The sequence below is a fragment of the Syngnathus floridae genome, chromosome 2 (genome assembly GCF_059516105.1).
Source record: "Syngnathus floridae isolate MCC-2025c chromosome 2, RoL_Sflo_1.0, whole genome shotgun sequence".
Taxonomy (NCBI): Eukaryota; Metazoa; Chordata; class Actinopteri; order Syngnathiformes; family Syngnathidae; genus Syngnathus; species Syngnathus floridae.
This window is the reverse complement of record NC_142414.1, coordinates 7,968,419-7,992,578: the sequence shown is the minus strand read 5'-3', so window position 1 is coordinate 7,992,578 and position 24,160 is coordinate 7,968,419. Positions and strand designations below refer to the sequence as shown.

At 43.1% G+C, this 24,160-nt stretch overlaps 1 protein-coding gene and 1 long non-coding RNA gene across 8 annotated transcripts in view; both read left to right on the top strand.

The window, feature by feature from the left end:
- LOC148401520 (uncharacterized) overlaps window positions 1–24,160 on the top strand; it is a 134,440-nt gene that overhangs the window by 91,749 nt on the left and 18,531 nt on the right. The window lies entirely within an intron of this gene.
- On the top strand, window positions 4,632–22,027 carry LOC148401521 (uncharacterized). The gene is made up of 3 exons (XR_015857265.1): window positions 4,632–4,868; window positions 20,866–21,062; window positions 21,142–22,027. It is a non-coding gene; the product is annotated as an uncharacterized LOC148401521 (long non-coding RNA).

Below are 24,160 nucleotides of genomic sequence, written 5' to 3'. Positions count from 1 at the left end.
CACATTTGCGGAGGGCTTTAGAGTTGCCGTTAAATTTTGACCGAATGTTGAAAGTCTTTCAAAAGTGAAAATTGTCGCGTGGCAAAGTTTAAGTAGCAGGATGTTGTTGACGTGACGCCATCCGATCGGGTTTTGGATTGACCCCATTTGCTTCTGTTTTCATGACCGGAAGGCTCTAAGCTAGCACCACACATCCAATCACGCAATGAAAGAAATGAAAACAAAAGGCCATTTGTTAATTTCCCGTCGTTTCTGCAAATCAAGAACCAGATGTTGCGGACATCCCGGCCGATACTTTTCATCTGGTCTTGTCTTCCGTCGCTTCGCTGCCCATCTGCGTTTCACCGCGTCCTCATGTTGAAGAGAAAAAGGCGGCTTATAAAAAGTGAAATTTCCTCCTCGCCTTGGGAAATGGTCTGTTTTGCATTGATACAGGGACACAGGGCACCGCTGGCCATCTGAGTCAGAGCTTTTTTTTTTTTTCTTCCTTGACGATATCCTGCCGTCGCATCTCCGCCTTTCTCGGGCGGGTCAGAGCAATACCCCCCCCCCCCCTTCCCTCCAAAGCTCTAATTGGAGGTGCTCAGGTTAAAGAACATTGTGGTTATCGCAGAGAAGCACAATTCAGCACAATCATTTAATGGATGAGTGACTTGCATTTTCAAATATTTTCGTGTCATTATCTCATTTATGCACATTTCAACTTTGACACCAGTTCATACGACGTAATTAATTGGAGCCAAATAGCTTTTTTCAAACATGGTCGATATGTCTAGGAATTTGTGAAGATGTTGGTTTGTTTTTGCACACAGTGTGGTCTCAGAGCTTGTCTGCTTTCTGCCTCTGGCTTCTGTTCATTTTGACAAACTGTGCACGCTTTCTGCCAGTCACTTCCAGGCAGCCACAGCTACAATAAACACCTTTTTGGTTCTTTACACACAGCCAGGGCCCGGTTTGATGCCGAGCAGAACACCCCCGCTGGCTAACTCGCTTCTTCCAAGCCCAAATAAACTCACGCATGAACGGCAGCTGCCACCTGCGTAGCGTTAGAGCAGAAATGACGGGTTGAGATGTCATGTGACTCGTCGCCGCTGCAGATATTTACTTCCTCGGCCTTTTGAGGTGATCAAAGCTGGAAACGGTTGACGTCAACTCGGCTTCTGTTTTCTGTGTTCCAAACCGCCAGCGATGACAACTAACAGAATTTTATGGCCAATGTAAAAGTCCAAGTCGTTAACGTGACGGGATGTCAAACAAGCGCTTCCTGCTAACGGCCACTTATCTTAATTGGGCTCGAGTCCGGCGTGCTCGGTCTGCTTCTCATCCAGCTCCGCCCAACGCATTCGGACGATATTTTACCAAGATGAGGATGCAAAGACACGTTCGGGTTTGCTTATATCCAAGCATGTCGTCCTCTTTAGGCTTCTCGACTGCAATTGGGATCTTAATAAAGTCCAAGCGCAATCTCCCTCTCACCCCAGAGAGAGGGCAGGGCTCCTCAGCTCTCCCATAATGCACTATTCATGCTTTTTATTACTCTCTTTTCTCCTCTGGCCATTTTTTAAATCACTCCTGTTGTTTACTCATGAATATTTTTTTTTGTGTCGAGAAAGGGAGGGGGAGAGGCGAGATGGTTCTTCATTTGTAGGTCAGTTGTGGAAAGGAAGCCTTGTGTTTCCTCTCAGGATCATCTAACATTGCAGGACTTAAGAGTCCAAATATAGCCCACTTGAGAAGGCACCTCTGGGACCAAGAGCTATGCTAATTTGTGGTTGTCACCTCATTTATTTATTTTTTCCTCATAAAGTTGATCATCGCGTTCAGGACATTGCCAATCGTTTTTTTTTTTTTTTATGTACAGTAATCCCTCGTTTATCGCGGATAATTGGTTCCAAAAACCACCCGCGATAAGTGAAATCCGCAAAGTACGGTCACCAACAAGAAGTACTGGGCAGGCTAACGAGTTAGCGGAAAGGTGCTAATTTGCAATCGTGCTAACACGCGAAAACGGATTTCTATAGGAATGTAAACAAACATTTGAAGCAATACTACATTGTCCTAAAGGTTAGACACATGTTACCTCAATTTAGAAGTTTTATTTTTTACTTTTAAATGTTTTTTTAATTTGGAAAAAAAATCCGCGATGTAGTGAAGCCGCGATAAACGAAACGCGAAGTAGAGAGGGATCACTGTATGTCTTTTACGTTGTGGTATGAGAGTTTTTTTTTTTTTTTTGCCACTCACACACATTCACACCATCACTCACACACATTCACACCGTCATATGTGGGAATCGAACTCCCGGTTAGCGTTCAGTGACAACCGACACTTCCTCATTCCCCGTCACCTGACCTAACGAACCAATCAGAAGCTAGCAATTTAGGCGGATGCGAGCCAATGAGTAAAAGTGTAACTCATTTTTCAAAACATAAATGTAGATGTACATTTTAACTTATTTTTCATACATTTCTAAACCGTACAAGAGGACTAATGAGCTGGGCTGTTCTAGAGCAAGTGAAAAGAGCTCCCATATTGTATATTTATGACAAAGTGTGGTAGTGGTCATAATAGGCCATCTAGTAATATCGGGAAAGAAAAAAAAAAAAAGACAGGCAGCATTAGGCTAATCTGTCCCCATTTCCACGCTTCCTCGGATTCAACGCGAGAGGGAAAAGTGCGGCCGTGTGTTGGACGAGGGGGGACAAGGTGTAATGAAAAGGGTCTAAATGACGCTGGCTTGACGGTGGGATGGCCTGCTAAATGACTGCGGAGTGGCTCGCCTGCGGAGAGGGGATGGAGGACGCTCCCAGTAGGCCTGATTAATTCCGCTCGCCGCGGCTGCCGGGGGAGAGCCGGGCCGGGGTTAGCGGCAGCTCGAGGAGGAGCCTATTACCAGCGCGCCGCTGAAACCGATATAATCAGTTCAACTCCGACCCGGCCTTCCCTGGGACCAACTTTTCCAGGGCTCGCTCCCCATTTGTTCCACACTGGGATTTAAATATAGGGAGAATTGCGGGGTGTAGGTGAAGGAGGTTTTGGCAGCTGGTTTGGAAGGAGGCTACAAAGGATTTTCTTCTGGAAGGATGGTTAAAGGAGCTTTGAAAGAAATCCCTCCCTCGCTTCGGTTGTACCTCTGCGTCGCTTTATCCCCCGCCTGCCTCCAACCCGCCACCGCTTTCCTCTCTGGCTGACTTCCTGCAGCTTTGATAGCGGCGCAGCCTCTTGCACAGCAGTAGCAGCAGCTTTCATTCTGGTCAGATATGAATATGTCGCTGCTCTCAATTCCAGACGCTTTTCCACAGCCAGGTATCACAGGGCGTATCTGATGTGCGATATCTCGCCAACACTGCTTTGTTTCTGTCGTTCTGACCCAAAAAAATGAATACACACAGAAATTAAATGTGATGAAATGTTTGAAGCATGCGTCCACTCCACAGTTGTCTCGGAGGGAGATCGCTCCCCCCCCCCCCCTACCCTCCCCAATATTGATGAAGGTGCTGAATAATGCATTTTAAAGCACTCCACCCAGGGCCGTAGACAAAGTGTTAAAATATTGATCTTGGCTAGTCATAATAAAGAGAAATCACCCAAAGCAATCCATCACCGTAATCCGAGCATCCACTCAACTTGCTCAATTTGCCACCTCTGTGTTTGTGTTACGTTATTGCGCAATAATAATGAAGATGATATCGGTGGAGCAATTGCTGCATTGCAAATATTATAAATAAATATATAAAATAAATATATATATATATTTTATTTATATATTTATTTATAATATTTGCAATGCAATATTTGCAATGCAATTTATATATATATATTTTTTTTTTAATCCAGAATATATTGTGGTGTTAAACACATCTGTGTACTTTGTCGCGCTTCTCATCCGATCAGTGGCGTCACCTCTAACCCAAAACGCTCAGTGACATTTCAAATGGCCATTAAGAAAACCTCCAGGCCCAACTAAGCGAGACTTTTCCCACACCTAATGAGTTTTTAAATATTAAAAGCGGCGCACTTCCTCGTCACTATTGTGAGCTCTTAATTTGCCAAGCAATTAGGCTTGTGCTCCCATTTATCAGCGCATGTTCATTTGCAGGAAATCCAGTCACTTTTTATTAATCGACGCCATAGAAACGACGAGGCGAAATTAATGCGGTGCCCGACAGAGGTCACGCCAGTCGGGCTCGCTGCTCACTGAAACGGGAGATAAAAAGGAAGTGCGCTTTGGCGGGTGATGCATGGAGATGCAGTGATGACGGGCTCATCTCCTTAAAGCTTGCCTCGACTGATTTCTCTTACCATAACGACGATATATGCAAAGATGGCTGAGCGGACTTTTACTTACCAACAAGTCTAGACTGAAATAAAACAAAAAAAATCATCTGCAATCGGTGTCCCATTCATTCAAATCATATTTAAAAAGCCCAATGAGCCAAAAAATGTCTTAATTCTTCACAATTAAAAAAAAAAAAACATTTTAATTCGGTTTGTTCCTGCTTGTATTTAAGATCAGTTGATGATATGATCAACTTTTCAGGCATGTTGTTTGCCTCCTATGTAGTGTGAAAATAATGGATACGACTAAAATTGACTTGTTCTATTCTAAAGTTAGTGTCATGAACCTTTGCTCTCCCCAGTACTCTTCCGGGACCTGAGTCAGGTGATGGGCGGAGCTTCCGGCACACACCTGTGCGACAGCCCAATTAGCTGACTATTTAAACGCTGGCGCGAAGCAAACTAACTGTTTGCTAGTATTCCCTGTCAATCGTGTACTCATCTCCAATCGGGATTATTTATTTATTTATTGTTAGTTTTGGATTTCAGTCAGGACTACCTCATGTCAATTGTGCACCTCATTAATTCCGGTAAGGCTGAATTCTTTTGTTTGTGTTTTCCAATGACTTGTGTTTTCTTTCATGTAAGTCTTTTTGCTGACATTTGTATCATTTTGTTAACTCGTAATTTTGCAGCTCCCTTGGTTGAAAAACATTGTATCTATATGTCTGCTTGGATTCAGTTCGAATTTACAATCAAACATGATTCCTGACCACACCCGGCTGTAAGCTAGCGCTACCACTGATGCTGATTTCTTTGGTTTGCTGCCTGTACTGTAAACAGATTAATGGGTTCCTCTATCTAAATTATAGGCAGGTCTCGATTTAAAATCAAGTTAGATAATAATCAAAAAAGCATCGCACGGGCCCTAAAGGACGCCGGCCCACCAGGTACCCACCAGGTACACCAGATGTCCAGGCCTGCTTACTAAACTAAATAGATGATCAGGCAGAAAGAGCAGTGGATCAAAAACAAGATTCAAAGGAACTTTTTGTCACGACACTTTAATCCATTTCGGAAATCAGGACGATTAAGACAACAGTGGCACCATCTTGCACCTATACTGCAGGACCCTTGATACACGACCCCCAGGGATGTTAAGCCGGGTTGTTGTCTCGGTGGGCTCGTGCTCAGGCCCAGCACGGCCGCTAATACGCTCTCATTTCTCATCCGGACAGTCGGTAAAGCGCCGGGGCAAAAATATTCCGTCTCCCTGAACAGCTTCCAATAAATTGTCCTTTCATCCACGCGCAAGACAAATTCTGCCTTCTTTCCCCTCCCTCCGCTTTCCTCCATCTTGCTCCGTTTTACTGGAGTGCCCTCCTCCCCGATTTGGTCTACTCTGTGGGGGTTTTGTGAAACTGGCACACTCCCCTCCACCTCTGAGTGAACTGGAGTGATGCAGGCCCGCAACACGGAGCCTGGATTAACCAGGTAGCTCCAGTCATCTCGGAGCTGAGCTGCCATAACCGGCTTCTTCTTTGTAATTGCACAATTAGTGCCAGCGCCTGGTTTCCATACATCACAAATGCCGCTATTAAAGCGGGCCCGAGCCGGAGCCGGCGCTACACGCTAGCCACGGTGCATTAAGGGCAACGTTTTGTAAAATGTGAGCCAATTTATCATGATCTGTTTTTCACTCCCACCCACTGCTCGCCCCCCCCCCCCCCCCCAACTGCCTTGTCTTTGAGCCTGACCTTGTACTGCGTGTGTGTGCGCATGCTTGCACATGGTTGTGTATCAGCACGCGGAGGTTCAATTTGCTCATTGTTGCCCGCTTGCATAATTTCAGGCGGCTACACACACGCCTGCAGTTCCACACTCAAACACCTTCTAATGTGCGTGTACACCTCCACATGAAAACAAAAGCGATTGCGTCCTCCTTCTCCGCTCCCGAGCAAAAGCCGACGGACTCATTTATATGCCGAAGCTTAACAGTATTCATTTGTAAGATGGCGAGCGGCTATAACGCAGGTAATTTCCACTCCCCAATTTCCAGTGCACTTTCCCCTTTTGCTGTCATAATCAGTGCATTAAGAGAGCCATGCAAATCCGCCGCGTTCGTTCAAGCTAGCCGCTCGCCGTCACCCGCTCGTCACCCTCCCTTATCCGTACTTGCACGTCGGCGCTGTGAAGATTTACGCCGTGCATTCGTTCGCTCCAACGTTGCCTCTCATGCTTGCCTTTCTGCGGAAACCGAGACTGACATAACGAAGCTAATTCAAACCTTGCTGGATTTTCACCCTGGAGAGCCGCCCTTAGCTCACTAATAGGACTTCCTTTAGCTTAACTGATGGCGTCCAGGAGCTGCTGAGCTAAAATAGGCTGAAATAAAAGTAGTAAGATTGTTTTTGCTGGCCACGAATTGGCAGTGGTCAAACATCAGGCCGTAAATTCAACTTGTTACAAATGCAACATTGTGAGAAGGACACAGATGGTGAGCTAACAAGTCTCTGCCCACCTTGGCGTTAATGTGTTTGCGGCTACTTGTAAACAGCCACTTGTTTGGATTTTTTCCATAAGTGTCTTGGCACTGCTGACACACTGCACAGAAGCGCAATTACTGTTTTTGCTTTTTTACGAAAGCCACAGCTAACATTTTAGTGCACGAGGCATAGACCCGCTTTCCCCTGCTCAACCTCAATTTGATAAGTGGGCAGTTTGGAGTGATGGGAGCAGAGGACGATGGGTGTTGCCTTAACATTACGTTGTTTTTTTGAAGGCTTTTTTCCGCATTTGGCTCACTTTATACCAATATGATTGAAAATAAAGCAAGTTAACATTGATTAGTCATATTCTATCATTTTATGATATCTGCAGTGCTTGGTTAGTTTTTTTTTCATAATGCCAGTGCAAAACTTTGCCTCGTAAAGATTTTAATTTGAACATATTTTTAATTTAATTTAATTTTATTACTTTGTTTCTGACTGAAGTGGAATTAAAATAACGATGACGGACTGAAATATTGATGGACTGATAATGACGAACTGACGGGTCGGTTGGACATGTGTTCTATGTATATTTGTATCATATTCAGTACTTATTTTTTAAATCAAATTCTTCTGCGGGAAGGCATTTTAATTCCTGCAATATTTATTTTGCAGTAATAATGCCAGTACATGTTGTTAGTGCTAGCCTTAGCATCTCTAACGTGATGTCTAACATAGTCGTCCTCCGTGCATTGCGGCCTGACATTCCCCCGTGCCTTCAAAAGTAGCATCGCAGCATCTAATTGAAATGAATTCCCAATCTTGCATCACAACAAAGCGTATAGTCCTCCTTTTAATTTCCTTTAACAGTCCCTCCAAGCCAATGAGCGCCTTCCAGTGGGTAATAGCGGCGAGAGTTAATGTAGCTTAAAGAGACAACGTAATTGTGGCTGTCTCTGTCATATTTATCTTGTTCAACATTTGCGAATACGGCGCTCGTTAATCACAGGTGCACGTGAGTTTTAGGGGGTAATTAGCGCGGATTGTCACCAGATATAAAATGTCATAAGGCGGTCGCCCCCATCAAAGGTCATGTGACCAATAGATTTTGCTGTCCCAAACTTAGCTTCTCTTTTTCTTTGCTAGCGCGTGACATTTTGACATGATTGGACGCCGGAAGAATCGTGCCGAGATGCAATCCCGTTGTTATGGCAGCAGCCTCGGTCGAAAGAAAGCAAAATAACATTCCAAAGTAAATCTGCAAAAGCTCCACTGGGAGCAATTGGCGTCTTGGAATGAGCTCTTGTTTCTTAAAGATCCAACATTAGCATTGCGCTTTTAATCACAGATACCTGCTCTGCGCTTACGTAAACAGACAAATAAAAGCGGCTAATGTTTACCAAAAGTTTCCGATGCAGTGCAATGTCTTTCGTTATTTGGGATTTCCAATTTGTCTCCACTCATCCAGAGGAGCATTTGAGAACGACAGAGATCACTGATGATGGTTTACGATTTCTAGGTTCAGATCAGGGCTATCGAATTTGTCCCCACAATTTCATGTCTTGACTTATTGAATTAATTCGGGGTGTGGCTGAATACTTTTTGCCAAAAGAAATATCTGCTCAAAGGCCTTTTCCGAGTTTTGCTCCTCCATGCAGATGCATTTCCAAGATGGATGATGAATCGTGCCGTCTCAGCATTTTTTGCTTCGCGTCGGCGTTAATGGAAGTAAACGGTGGCGCATCTGCCTCGCCGCTGTTTGTTTGTTCCATTCGCAGTCATCCTCCCTCCCCTCCCGTTGCACTGAGGCTTGTTTACCAAGATCAGAGGCAAGCGTCCCGGCTGCGTGAAGTGTTCCCATCATGCTTCACTCGCCGCCTGGGCAGCTCACGCCCACTCATCATCCCCACATTAGTAGTCCTCTCTCTCCCCCTCACACACAGCAGCTTTTTCTTCTTTGCCTTCCTGTCGTTGTGATCTCCCTGTTTATGTTTGACCTTTTTTGCCGCTCTGCACCGGCTAATGATGGTACAGCGATAGCAGGTGCGCCGCATTAGCCCGCCGCTGCCGTGGCGGAACAAATTAGAGGTCCGCCGACACTGAGCGCCAACCTTTTCACCGTCGCTACTCCCGTTTGTGGCGGTGAAAACAAACACGGGGGCCCGTACGGCGGATATGTAAACGGACGTCACGGTGCCCGTTTGTGTGACTTGTCAGGTGTGTGCAATTTGAGTAAAACGACGTGACCTCAAAAACGTTATATGGAAAGGGCGAGAGTTGGAGTATAGTTTTACGAATGCTGTGCGCTGCAGCTTTTACGCAACTTTTTCAAATCCGACCCAGCGGATTATACTAACCATCTTCCGTTTTCGACAAAACAAAGCAAAGCATTTCATTTCCGTTCAATTGAAGAATCTAAAATGTTTTTGGTTTACTCAAGATGGCTTCAAGCATACCACAAATGATTATATCTGATGTCCGTCGCATTTGAGGACAAAGGTTTTAAGCTAACGTTAGCTTTGTAACTTTTTTTTTAAAATAAAACAGAACATCCTCTCATGTGTGAGTAATACTAGCGGGAGGGTGAATGATATATGTAGATACCCAATGACAAGAAGCTAATCTGCGGCTAAAATTAGAAAATGTCTTACTCTCCTTTAACGTTGTATTTTTGTAAGCTAGCTTTAGCTCATTACAGCAGTTTCAGTTTTTGAGCAGCTAGCAGATTTTTGTATTCCCTCATTTGGATTCTATAATTCTTATCGATCCTCAATATCGAAGAATGTTACATTTTTCTTTGCTTTACATTGACATGATTTTTTTTCTTCTGATCATAAGTAAATTTTGGTTTAATCGTTGTATGACATAATTTTATCTGTCTGTCCGTCCATCCGTCCGTCAGTCAAATCCATCTAATGTTATTTTACCCTAACAAATCTTGACTCAGCAAATAAAAATAAGCTTTTGGAATTAATAACATTCAGATGGAAAATTGGAGATCCGCAAGTTTGAAAAAAATACCGACAAGACCTAGCGGGAGGATGTCTCTGTGCTTTAAAATCCAGCGGCCTTTGCACACCATCAACCCGTAGAGATGAAAAACTAAAGTGGCGAGAAAATTAAAACCATACTTGATCGCAGGGAACTTGCTGTCGGACAAAATAAGCACCTTTAGCAAAGGGGGATAAAGCTTCTGTTATTTTCCCAGTGCTATCTTGCAGGGTGTCATTGGGTCCTTCTATGACTGTCATTACGGCAATCAGTCCTTTCAATGTGTTGAATGACAGCCAATCTACATTGGGAAACTTGCCTCCTCCTCTTCATCAATCATACGTATGTTTGCTGACTGATGCCACACTTCCATAACCTCACCTTTAAGGTTAGCCTTCCATGAAAACCATTGAATGGAGCATCTTGGCATTGAAAGAATCCAAATGGAGCTTTTGAGGACCCAACTTGGTTTTATTCTAGGAAATATCTCCATCCATTCGTACCGCAACAGCACCACCAAGGTTGGAACAATCGCCAATCTGGGTACAGCTAATATCTGTGACCTCTACTAGAAGTTCTCCGTCTTACCAGCACAACAAATGAGGTTATTTGTTTGTTTTTAACGGAGGTGAAATTGCCTCATGAAGCGCTGCTGGATATAACCGTCTTACAATCTCTATGAGTACAGTAAAAGCTGCCTTTAAATTGAATTTACAGGTCCCTTTCTCAGGGACTCGGCCGAGGCTTAATATTGACATCACACAATTGATATTAATGAAAACATATGGAGTGTGGCTACACGGCACCACCGTTGCAAATGAACCAGAGTTCCCGGCGAAATGAGGCACAGCCTGGCGAGCGGCTCTAAATTAAACAGTTTTGTTTGCGCTGCACCTGCTAGCTTGTGTGTGTGTGACGCGGCTAATTAGGCATTACAAGCCGGGGCTAGCCCAATCGATGGCGCGCCGTCACCTAGCGATGCTGATCAATTTTTCTGTATTGACTGGGTTTCCCCCGCTCATTAACGTGTATGATGTGCGGGCTGGGGATAGTTTGGGGAAAGTCGTATCACTGCTGTGCTATAGGCGGGCTTGTTGCAGGCACTGATTAGTCTTGTTAACACGGAGGGTGTCAGGCGCTTGTCCAAATGGCACCACATCGCTGCAGATTGCTCCAGCGGTGTGGATGAGCCAAAATCCGCAACCCAAACATGCTGTTAGGTCCGCACGCAGCACCGCAGGCCCGGGAGGAGACGAGCTGTTTTGTTTTTGAACGCTTTGTAAAAAAGTGCCGGTCCAAGAAAACGCATACTCAGCAAATCTGAGTTAGCCCCGCCCACAAAAAATGTGATCCTGACTCGGTTCCAGTCGAGCAGAACAGAGTCAGCGCCCAGACTGGAAGATGACTGGCTTCCCCAGAACTTATTAAACATAATTGCAAACTAATTAGTACAGCGATGGCTTGGCACCTCCGTCTAGTGCCAGACACTCAATGTGGCTTTACAACATGCATTTAAATTTTACACTAATTGCCAATCCTTGATTAATTCATGACTCGGTGTGCTTTATAACAGTTATTAATATGGCTGTATAGATTAGATTAGGAATTAATTTCCAAATAAAAACCTGTCATTACATGCATGGCGGCAACTGCGTTGCATTGCAATGATTCATGCGTTGTCAGAATGTAAAGGGTGAACAATTTTATTTAACTGTTGCTTGTTTTTGTGAAGGTATGCATTCAAAAATTATTTTATTTAATAATAATGGTTATTATGATTAATGATAATAATTATTTTATAATTATTATAATTATTATTTGAAAATATATATTATGGGTGATAACTTTACAATTGCATTGATCGTAAAATAAATCACATCTTCATCTACTTGTTTGCTATGCAAAGCCCCTCACAGTGGTTTTGAGCAAGTGGCTGAATGGGGGGCGAGATGGTTCAAATTCCTCACCTCACTGACTTGGTTCTCATTGGCTCCTATAAGCAACTTCAAACAAGTTTCAAGTCTCATGTTAAGAAATGAAAGATGTCAGGTCAGTGGACGTAGTTTTTTTTTTTTTTAAGTCTTCGAGACCAGATGAGTGACAGCTTCAGGTTATAGCCCCAAGCAGTTGAGTTGAATTCACTTTTAGCCTTTTTGATTGTCAAGGTGTAAAATCGGCTGAAATAATGAAGCCGTACTACTCTTGGGCACGTTTGGAAATCCGAAGGGACGGAAACGAAAACACAGATTGCTCCGAGTTGAACTTTCCAGCATGGACAGTTCATCACCGCTGCCTTAATGACGGTGACCAAGTTTACGGTCAACCTTCAGGTAAAACACACACCCTGTTACACATGACTCACAAGCCGCCATTTAAGGAGCAGCCCACCCGCCAACCTCCTTCCCAGCCCGGGCAAATTATTTTCTTTGAGTGCCGTAACTATCATGTCACGCCACGTTGTCATTATAGTGATTGCCGGCAGCCCTGATAGCCTCCCTGCGGTGATTTGTGCCTTTGAGGAGTTTTCCCAGCCGTACTCTCCTCTCGTCTTGATTGCGGCAGCTGTCATCAGGCGCTATTGCCTTGTTTGCAGCAGCAAAAAAAAAAAAAAACTCTCCACAATTTCATCTGCCGCCCCAAAAGGAGGCCACTACCTCCTTCTTGACCCCGCCCCCTCCGGGGCTCACGTCACCTCGAGTCTTTACGACACGGAGCTTTGTCTCGAAAGCGTCTGTCGTCTCCTAGCGTGAGTCGCTGGCCATCGCAGCGATGTTTACGCGTTTCTCGATTGATATTTTGCTTTGTTTTCCGAGCCTGCTCCCCCCCCTCCCCCCCTCCCTCCCCCTTTCATGAAAGTTGTCATTTGTTGCCCATTGTCTTGCTGGTATTTAGCGGCGGGGAGATTAGGCAGCTGTGAATGGACTGCAGCTGTCTACGCTGGATTAGGGTAGTTTAATCAAAGTATTTTCTAATGCGCCTGGTAATGATGATCCATGGGGACGACGTCTCTCTAGTAGATAATGATAGCTGGGCCGGGCCGCCTACTGGAGATGACTGGCTTCTGAAAGTGCTGCTGTCTTTGTAGCTACTGCTTTTACAGGACAGTGAGTGATTCGAGACAGAGGGGTGTCAAACTCATTTTTCCCTCATGGGGGCCATTAATGACTTAAATAGAAAGGAATGGACCCCTCATATTATCACATACAACAGAATCCAGTGATAAAAAGTTCAACAATTTATTTGGAAAGTGGGATTGTGACAAAAAAATTATTGCAATAACTCACGATTATTAAAAGTAAGACATTTTTTTTTTATATCTTAATAAGAAACACTGAGTCATTTATGATTTGCCTTGACCGGCCACATAAAATAATGTGGCGGGCCGGATCTGGCCCCCAGGCCTTGAGTTTGACACCTGTGTTCTAGCCAGAGAACTCGATAGCACTTGTGGCGATTGACCTCCTGGGGTATGTTTTGGAAGAAGGCAATGAATCATCTTGCGCTAAAACCTCGGCAGAATTTTTTGTGTCGGTGGAGGACACAAGAACGCAGACTATGAGCAGCACCTGAATACAAGCCTGAAAATGTCATCATTCTTATTACCGGCATTACCAAAACAAATCATTTTACAATCTTATAAAAATCCTAAAAAACAAATCTATAGATAAGCCGCACTGGACTATAAGACGCAGGGTTCAGAGCTTAAAATAAATAAATAAATAAATAAATAAATAAAGAGCAATTTATAGTCCAGAAATTACGGTAATTAATGGTGTTGCAAAGCCAGCTCTTTGACCAGTTTGTACACTTCAGCAAGGGGCGCGGGACACCTGGCTGTTCCGCCTACCCAAAATAAAAATTCATGAGAATATATCGTCATTTCTGCTTCCTCAAACATTTAGATTTCTAAAGAGTCTCATTACCTGGTGGTGTCTGCGCAAACCATGACGGGTTGCTGTTGCGAGTCCCTGACATGAGACGGTGCTTGTTTTCCTGGAGGATGTGCAGAAATAACAAGGCCGTCTGCCTCTCTCGAGCTGACCTGCCTTTCCGACGTGGAACTCTGAACACAACGAGACAAAGAAAGCCTTGGCGGCAGTTTGTAAAAATAATCTCTCCCAGGGATCCTGCGTCAAAAATAACCACACAGCTACTTTTGACTTTTGATAGCAGTGTCGGCGCTAATAGATGATATCGCTGCCACAGTCTGGAAGTGCTTTTTTTTTTCTTTATGTCGATTGTGGCGCCGCATCACATCATTACTGCAGGATTACATGTGCGCTCACCCCCTTTCTCATTCACACAATGACGTAATTATATTTTCCCTCCCGACAACATCTCACAGGTATTTTCTCTACCGCATGCACACATGCAAAGTGAGACCAAAGGCCATTTTAAGACAAAAAAAAAAAAGGAGCATTTTGTGCCTTTGACACGCTCGCCCCTCCCCACTACGGACAAAGGTCCGCAAAGCCCGCCGGTGAATGAGGGTCATCTGTGGCCAGGCCCCTGGGAGCCTCCCGTTGAGCCGTTTTAATGAATGTCATTTTCTTGCGTTAAACACCCCGATTGTTGGGTAATGGCCTCCCAACAATAACATTCATGCAATCCCCCTGTCTTTTGGGTCGGCTCATTTGGGCCGCAGCAGGGGGGAGTAATTGATTGTGTAATTCCAATCAGAGCAGTAAACATATTGGACCAGTACACCTGACACACATACAAACACACTCCGCTACTTATCAGAAAGTAACGGAAAATATCATGTAACTCCAAGTGGGAGTTCCCGGACCACCTCTAACCCTAACCCTAACCCACCAAGTTGTTTTTGCTTTCAACGTAATGTTCCACTTTGCATTACCCAAATTCCATCTGACAGCCTGTAGAACCAAATGCTGCTGCTTCCTTAATGGAAATCCAGTGGGAAGTGAGAAGATTAAAACATAAATCCACAGTGTCCCTCAAGAAGAACTACTGTATATTAATCATGCCGGACCACAAATTCTGCTATGTCAAAGAGGCTTTTATTTAACAATACACTTATAATGTGGTTGCTTGCTTTTAATGGAATTTTGGAGAACATCAGATCATAATAGTCATGAGTTTCGTTCCACCAGGAGGACGCATCACCTGTGTTGGTTGGTGACCTAACCTCCGTTTATTTTCTGTAGCCTCATTTGGGTCACAAGTGATCTGGAGTTCAGAACATGTACGAGCAAACGTTCACGCTCACATTCGTGTCTTATTTCAAGTCCTCAATCAAGCTGGAGTTTGTTAAAATGGTGGCTTCAACCTAAAATGGTTTTTCTATCCATGTGTTGTCAACAAGTTTAGATTTGCACCTGGTCTGGTCAAAATGTTAACCAAGTTATTTGGTGTTTGGTTATTTTTGTTTTCCGTACATGATCTAAAAACTTGATTTAAAGATTTATACCAGCGCCGGTGGTTGCGGTTTCTACACCGGCTTATATTTCTGCTGACTTGTGTGAGTAAATTTGATATTAAAGCAATATTGATTTGCAGATCCTTAATCACTTTGAGTTGGCCCACTTTCGGTTATCCCCGCTGAGGAGATGAGCTCCCCAGGGGCAAGACTTCAACTTACTGTATAGACAGGTACTCTTGAGGCAAATTCAATTTTTCTGCAATGCCAAAGAGATTTAAATATCCCATCATCAATCATTTGACCACATATAAATATATGGTAGCTGTCACGTCCGATCAATACTACAAGCACACCAAAGGAGTGTTTTGTCATTTCACAAGTCAGGCAAGGTAGGGCTCGGTGTAAAGTTACATCATGAAGAATGATAGTATGTTTAAATTTCATTTTGGGCTGGTGATGACCGACAAAAACATTTTTGAAAAGCCTACCATTATAAGTCATTAATAGTGAGAGTCATTGAAATTTGAAGAGGCGGAATTTAATTTCTTTGCGTTGCATTGGTGCGCTCCATTTGCCGACCCAGACGTCCGACTCATTCATGGAAATGTCAAACCCACAAAACCGGCATTTTCTCTCTATACGTTACATTTCTTGGCTGTCAATGATGTTACCTGTTTAACCCAAAAAGATATTAACACACCATTTTTAACACTTAAATATTTGTGAAATATAACCCACCTGCACAGGGACTGACCAATCGTGATGATTTGTGAGAAAAAATTGAATTTGACCATATTTGGGCATGGGAGGCTTCCGTTGTACTCAGCTGTGAGTCTGAACTATTAACCTCTGACGTAATATCATGGAAAATAAGAATACAATGATTTTTTTTCACTCCAGTCTTTTATGAAGTGTCCCTTATTTACTAGTAGAGAAAAAACTTCATTGCCACAAGTGAAAATTTTGTACATATGCTGTATTTTGTCATTTCGCCCCACACACACACACACACTTATTAATGCTTGTGCCGCAACATACACACAGCAGTGTGAAATGCGTGCTGCTGTGTGTGCCGCTTGCTAAACAATGCTAATTAAGAGAGACTGCGGGATCGCTTCATTGACCTCTCTCTCCCCGATGTGTGTTTGTTTTTATTGTTCATGCTAATTAGGCTTAATCCTCCTCGCTCGCTCTCTCTCTCTCTCGCTCGCTCGCCACCGACCACGACCAACGCCGGGCACCCACGCCACAGCCAATCTCATAAAGCCTTACTGCAAAGCTGGAATGAAGGAAGAGCAGGAGGGGAGTTATAGCTGGACTGGTGTGTGCGAGTGTGTGTGTGTGTGTGCAAGAAAGGGGGTATCATGTCGGCTGGGGCCCCTGGCAGCCATTGTCTCGCACTACAATGATACGGCTCACAAGTGAGCAGTGGGCCGGTAATGAGGTGGAGGCCCCGCCGAACAGCGTGTCCCTGCCAATTGTTCTGCCGCCACAGTAGGAGAATGGAGCTGTCTGCACGGAGCCTACTCACTCACACACACACACAGACACACACACTGCCCCCCCCCTCCCCTCCCTCATCTCATATCTCTGACATGGGAGTGTGTTCGCTAATGGCTAATTAAAACAGGACTATGAATGAATGGCCAAGTCGAAGGCAGATAAGGAAACTTCCAGGGCGGAATTAACACATCAACGTGTCAGTCTGGACGGACGGATGAAGTTTGCGTTGCATTTGGCTTTTATTTTGATTTCACTTTATTTGCATGATGACATCACACTGGATAACAACGATCTATGATGGGAGGGCCAACGTTGTTTGGGGTGACTCGTGAGCTCCGGCGTGCAGCCCGGAAAAAGGTCAGGGCCAAGTGGGGAGTAGAATGTTCTCCGCACAACCACCTGTGCGCTGCTTCTGTGATCCCATAAGCCAAGCGCCCACCGCACGGCCATTGTGTTGCAGCGCTACAAGTGCAATTCTTCCTTTTTTGTCACGGCCTGAAAGAAGGGGGGAGGCTGAAAGAGCTCATGCAGAGGGGAGATATGCTCAAGTGATTCACAAGGCAGGTGGTGCAGTTCTCAGGATACACACACACATGTACACAATGCTATGATTTTCACCAGAAGTGGCAAAATTACTTTGTACAGATATTTGTATTTGAAAAAGTTGAAGTATAGATTTAATCCCAAAGTATTGAGTGCAATGGACTAAATCATAGAAGTAGAATTTTATTTACATAATACCCAGTTTGACAAATCAGGAATGCTGAAACACACGGAAATTTGTACATTTGGGCACTACAAAAGCAGAACACAGTCGTTATTTTAATTGACTTTTTTTTTCCATTAGAATGGGGGGGTAGGAAGATCCTATGTAATGGTTAGCTCGCTAGCCAACACACTCAATGCCTTTTACGATAGCTTTCATGCTCCATCAGCTTCAAGTGGAAGAAACTCAAATTGCTCACCTTTGTGGAAAACCGTCATTGTCGACTTGATTGCATGTTGTTGATTTATTTTGGATTTATTTTTATTCTTTTATGTATTAGTTTTTATTCATTTTCTTTATAGGTTTTATTTCTTTTTATGTATTTTTATGTTGAATTATTTAGTTTTCTATTTATTAAGTATTTATTTTTTATGTATTAGTTTTTATTTATTTGTATTTATTTTATTTTAATTTATTTCTGATTTGAAATCCAAACAGGTTTGGGAACTTTATTTTCTAAAGAGTGACAAATTGTCGAATTGTTTCTTTCGAATCAGCTCAGCCGATGGTGTTATCTTTGGTTCGATTCAAGCTCAGCGGTATTAGTCGGCTGCCTACTATGGTAGAGGTCAAAGGTCACCCTGTTTGTGTGCGCCTTCGTCAGTAATCTTCATCTTTGCGCGGGTGTCCCCATCCTCATATTAAATCACACTTGACACACCTGCAGCCGACACCGCCTCATCCATATTTCATCCGGTGCACGCTTGCACTTTTTTTTTTTAGCCTGGCTTCATTTGGCAACTGACCCGGGCCGGGCCAGACGAGGGAATAATTGAGTTTGAGCCTGGGAAATAAAATGAAAAGGGAGATGAGTTTATAAAAGTCCAAGTCTCAGCGTTGTCGGGGGAAAATTTAAATGCATGAATCAGCAAAGGCTATTTTGTCCGTTTTTTGTTTTGTTTCCAAAAGCTGGATGGAAAAGACAAGGGTGAACATCATCATCAAAACAAATTGCGCCTTCTGCTTGAAGCAGAGCCGAAGATTTGCGACTCAATCAGATGAGAGGAGATGGAGCAACACTTTGTGATGCAGAAAGGTCAAATTGTTTGCTTAATTAGCTGAGCTTTAATGTGATGCTTCTGCACCCACCTCTCATTTCCTTCCTCCTTTCCTGTTGCTCCTGACCTCTCATTTGACATTTCAGCAGTTCTTTTTTTTTTTTTAACGTCTTGGCTTCACTCGCTCTGTCCATCCCAGTGTGGAACCAAAACTGAATTGTCGATTCAGAATTACACTCTCTAAAATTTCCCAAAAAAATCCTGCTTTTAAGACTTACGTACTCACGATTTGAAATCTCTCTTGTGACTTTCCTAGAGCGAGAGCGTATTGATTTAGCTCCAAAGTGAGAGAGTTATGACGTGGCTGCGATAAACACATCCCATAAATTGCTCTGTAAATTCTTCAAAGTGCTCCTCGGTCCACTCGCTTTATGAAGAAGCTCCCAAGAACATACGATCTATCTGATCGATGTTCAGATGTATCTCCGCACCTCGCTGGTCTTCATTTTGAGAGCAGACATACCTGAAGGTGACTCAACTGTTTAGAATTCCTTTCAAATCTTTGCTGGTGTCTGCTCGGGAGTGAAATTGCTGTGATTTTTTTTTTTTCTTTTTTGTCCCTCCAGCTGCCAGCGAGCATCCCAATCAGCAGGCATTGATTAATTGGATTAAACCGAGATGATCTAAATGACTGATCAATTTCCATTAGGTAGCCTTAAGTACATTTTAATTGAATTGGAGGAGTGCTGTGATTTTTCAGAGTTGCTAGTGGCACACCTGAAGTTTAATGCATTCGAGAGCGGCGATGAAAAATGTGGACTTTTCGGCCGGACTCCAGATCATCCCTTTGGATCTAAAGTTGAAATTCGTCATTTGAAACAAATGAACACATCTCATGTCGTCCAGCTTCTTTTCTCTCTCCCACTGCTTTAGCGATTGCCCACCCTCCATGATTCGCCCTCTGTTGTTGCCGTAAACAAGCAGCAGGGGGTTGTGGGTAGCAAGCGTGTGAAACCGGAAGGGGAATCTGGGTTTTGTAGTTTGGTATGGGACCTTCAGTCATTTTAAAAGCCTCTAAACAGAATACAAAAACAAATAGTCAGTAATCAAATTTATTTTATTTATTTTATTTATTTTGTTTATTTTATTTATTTTATTTATTAATAAATATTTATTCTATTATTTATTATTATTTATTTTTTGCGTATTTTATTTTATTTTTATTCATTTGTTTGAATTGGGCCAATGCACATTAATGAGCATCAGTATAAAAACAAATGTAAATATGCCGGATTATAGCTACAAAACTAGGAAATATAAATATGTACATACGACATATAAATACATACGAAAGAAAATATAAGTAACGCAGTGAGCCCAGGCACACATTATTTTTATGACAAATGTTTACTTTCCTCACAAACTGCCCGGCTAACAGTTTATGGGAAGCAAAGATTCTGTTCCGAGTAAAAAAAAAAAATGGTCAGGTGAGTGGTGTTGACTGACTTCACACTCGTTGGAAAGGGATGTACCGCTTTCACAGCTTTGTGTGTACACGCAAAAAAGGAAATAAGCACTTTAGATCCCCGTTGTACACAGCTGTGAGGTTCACATCTCCCGTGGAATACTTAGCCTGAGGATTACGCCATTTGCATAAATCCATTAAAGCATTTTTGCCATTTTCTTCTCTCGTGCCTTGTCTCTTTCTCCCTCTCTCTTTCGTGCACCTGTGAGGCTACGACAGAGCATGGGAATGATTTCTTTCCCGTTAGTGTGAAAAAAATGGCGGTACGGCGCGGGAAAGCTAGCAAAGATGTAACCAACACAGGAATTGCATAAACACTTTATGGTTTTGTCTCCTTTGAGTTCTGTTGTATCCCTCCATATTTGATTTTTGGGGGGGGTTAAAACTTTGTTTGGAATATTAAGCAGGTACACCCTTAAAAGTGTTGGTTAAATATTGGACCGACGCAGGAAGTTGGGTCTATTTGGTTGTTTTGTGCAAAACAACCCAGGATGTTGGGGTAAATTGAATCCAATTATGAACCCAAATTGGATTATTTTGCTTTTTTAAGAGTGTAATTTAATATTCAGTCAAGACAGCTTTCCCTCTACCTCATTTTGCTGTTATGTTTTTTCAAGACTGGGCGGCCATCTTGTGAGTGGTTCGCTAACATCTGTGTCATGATTATTTTAATCTGGTACATTTTTCATGACTTCATTTTGCTGCTATGTTTTTTCAAGATTGGGCAGCCATCTTCCGAGTTATTCGCTAAATCCTCTACAGTCATGATTATTTTACCCTTGTACATTTTTCATTCCAGTTATTTCGGCGGCCATTTTAAATATATTCATATTGGTGCCGCAACTTCTCATTCATCTTCTGTAATTCCTTAAAGTTGATCAACTCAATCAGGCCAAGCTACAGATAGCATGACTAAGATTGCTTTCCCAAAGGCTTCTGCGTCGGCGCTCTCGGTATATCTGGAGGCCTCCTCGTTCCCGCCTTCGCTTCCCCGTCTTACTTCAGTGATGTGAATCATGAAAGCGGTTCCCTATACAGTCGAATGTCTAGAAGAAGAACAATAAGCAGTAAAGATCTTGTCTTGATTGTGACGCCTCAGGAGCAATGAATCCTTAGCCGAAGCCTATAGGTCAGTAATTCATATCAAAATATGCTCGAAGGACAGATGGACTTGCGTATGTGACTTAATCGCAACGATTGCATTCAAGGTCGAGATGGATGACATCATCGGTGGGAGAACGAGCGCACTCCAGCTTTTTAAAACGGCCGACTGGGGGAGTTCAAGTGGAGACATGGACGGTATAATTACTTGGAAGCGAAAACACAACACGAAGGCGTTCTTGGCATAAATGAGTCATTGCGCTTTGTTGGTTTGTTTTACTGACGTTCGACCTAAGATGTTCAAGAGGTCTTCGTTGACGGCGTAAAAAGTTCTTTCACCACCACCTCCGTATTGTTTCCTCTTATGGTGCCAACATGCGGAGGTCAACAGCTTCCTGATGCCCATATAAGGTCACGTGGAAGGTCATGTGCTCGGATGCAAACTGAATAGAGTGGGAAAGAGATGAGGATATTGCAGAAGATTCTGAGCAGAAAAAAAATCACTTAAAAATGTATTTATTTTATTTATATTTCATTTTATTTTATTTCTTTTTTTTCAATTTTTTTTAAATTTAATTTTATTTTTTCCCAATGTCCACAAGGGTGGACCACTTCAAGTTGTCGCTCATATTTCAACGAAGCAATGCACGCTCGGGTCCGCTGGGCCGAGTTTCAGGTCAAAACCGAACCAGCGCACGTTTTACAGCATTTAAGTTATTTAGTCAGTGTGTCTGTATGATGCAGAAGGTCGTGGATCACTGTAGTCTTCCTGTGTAATATTGATTTAAACACGTCTTGAAAGATCTGCGTTGGTCGCGGCCATGTTAAAAACTTCACGTTGTTTATATCTGGGGGGGAAAAAAAAATGCTCTCTGCTCCTTACTGCTGGGGACACACACTTGACTCATGACCGCTTATGCTAATTGCGTAGCATTTAACACGCGTGATAATTAAATGCAAGTTTAGGGCACGCCCAGAGGCTGCAAAAATATGCAGCACATCCAAAGTTAGTTTGCAAAAAAAAAAGTATCTTTTGTCTGCATGGGGTGATGGATGACCCGCGGCGATCATGAAACAAATCTTGCACTGTTTTTGCCCAAGGTGCTCTGAACTCAGGAAATGAGAAAGTGCCACTCCCCCGATGGCGAAACAACAATTTCTATCTTTTCAATTTTGCCATAGTGTCACAAGAATCTGAATTAGCTTTTTTTTTTTCCAAAACTCTCTTTAGTGGTGGTTCCATTAAATATGAATGAACTCTGCACTTATAAATTTCCATCTGTTTTTTTATTTAGCCAATGTAGTCAGCACCCTAATTTTTCATCTCCAGCCTGAAACAACAAAAAACTTGGACAATAAAAAATAATCACATACCGTGCCAGATTGTTGCACCTTAAATTATGATTCAAGGATGACTCAAAACTGCTGGCCAGAAAACCAACAGGTGTAAGAACTCATTTTGGGCATTTTTTTATTCCCAAAATCAACTCAATAAAATTAAAAAAATCAAACAATAAAAACTATACAGTTGATTCTTTCTATTTGCAAGGGACATGTATCGTGAACAGCAAAAATCGACACCTATTGAAATGCATTGGCGGGGAAAAAAAAAGAAAAAATATATTAATAATATAGAATATATAATAAAAATGTAATATAATAATAAAAAAGTTCTGGCCTTTTTTTTAAGTGAATTACGGCACCATAGAGCTTTAAATTGTAGAAAATGGGGGAAGTGGCATTGCAGACAGAGTCGGAGATAAAGGGGCTTGTATGTCAGAGGTCATTGTAGGACAGAAATGGGGAGGTTATTAATTTTTTGTAATGCAGTTTGCTGCAGATGGTGACTCCCGAGCAAGGTTTGACTTTAATGAAAATGCTCGGCGTGGAAGATTAATGGCTCATAAAGATGTAGCGTTTAGATCGGACCACTGCCTTAATCTGGACGCCGATGACTAATCGGCGTAGATCCTCAGCCGCTCAAGTGCAAACACCTAAATACGTCGCTTCTCTTACCTCACCCGGTTCCTCTTTTCCACCTATGCTCACCCACCCCCACTGCTTCATTTTCACATCACCCCCCACGCCCACCCGTCTTCATGTTGCTATGAATTGTAGCGGGGTTAAAGTTCAAGGCATGCTGAGAATTATCTTGATTTATGCCCTCCCGGCTCCAAAGAGTGTGGCAGGCGGTCGGCGGACCGTTGGGCTGCTGAAATGGAAAGGTAACCTCCCTCCAGCCTTACCAAGTTGCCTTTTTTTTTTTCTTCTTAACGAGAGAACTACCGCATCATCAAGTCGGGCAAATCGCTTGGCTGGGTGCCAGCTCTTTTTTTTTTTTCCCTTTTACTGGTTAAGCTTCATTCTCAACCTCCAAAGCCACCCAGTATGATGGCAAGAACGATATTTTTCGAGCAAATTGATTTGGAAGCTTTACGACATGTTTGTGGCACAAAAGCTGGACGAGGAGCGTCGGCCGTAAAGCAGCAAGCTGGTGCTTTATATTTCAAAGCTAGTAAAACATTGACCCTGCCAGATGTGTCGATTAGTTTCTATCTGAAGCCAAATGAAAACAGGACTGTAGCTTAACTTTGATTATTAATCATCTGCATTAAAGCCACGTTAGGAGGCGCAAAGCTAAATGTGAGTCTTGGCCTAAAACGAAGAAGCTGCGGTCGGACTCTGAAAGCCTGGATAGAGTTTAAACCTCCAATCTAAACAAGTCGGAACCCCGGACCTCCCGCTACCCACCGTCCAAAAACAGAGCGAGACATTTTTTACAGAGTAACGTGACACGGGGAGCACGGAAAAGGTAAAAAAAAAAATGGTGCCAGGACGATGTTCTGTTCAGTTGAGCGTGCAGTAAAAATACCACGAGCGCAAGACTCGGGAGTTTTGATCCCACTGCGGCCGATGAATGAATACGGCATTGATGTGGAAGCTTTGGCATAAAACTCTCTGCTCCATCCATCGGATCAGGCGTTGGCTGTCAAATGGGAGTCAAATTTATCAGGCGTGTTGCTCGCTGCCATGACGACGCACACGCCCGGCGTGCAGCGCTAGTTAGGGCAAAGGTATGTTCTTGTCAACATACCGACATGAAAATCTATTTATTTTTATGTGGCG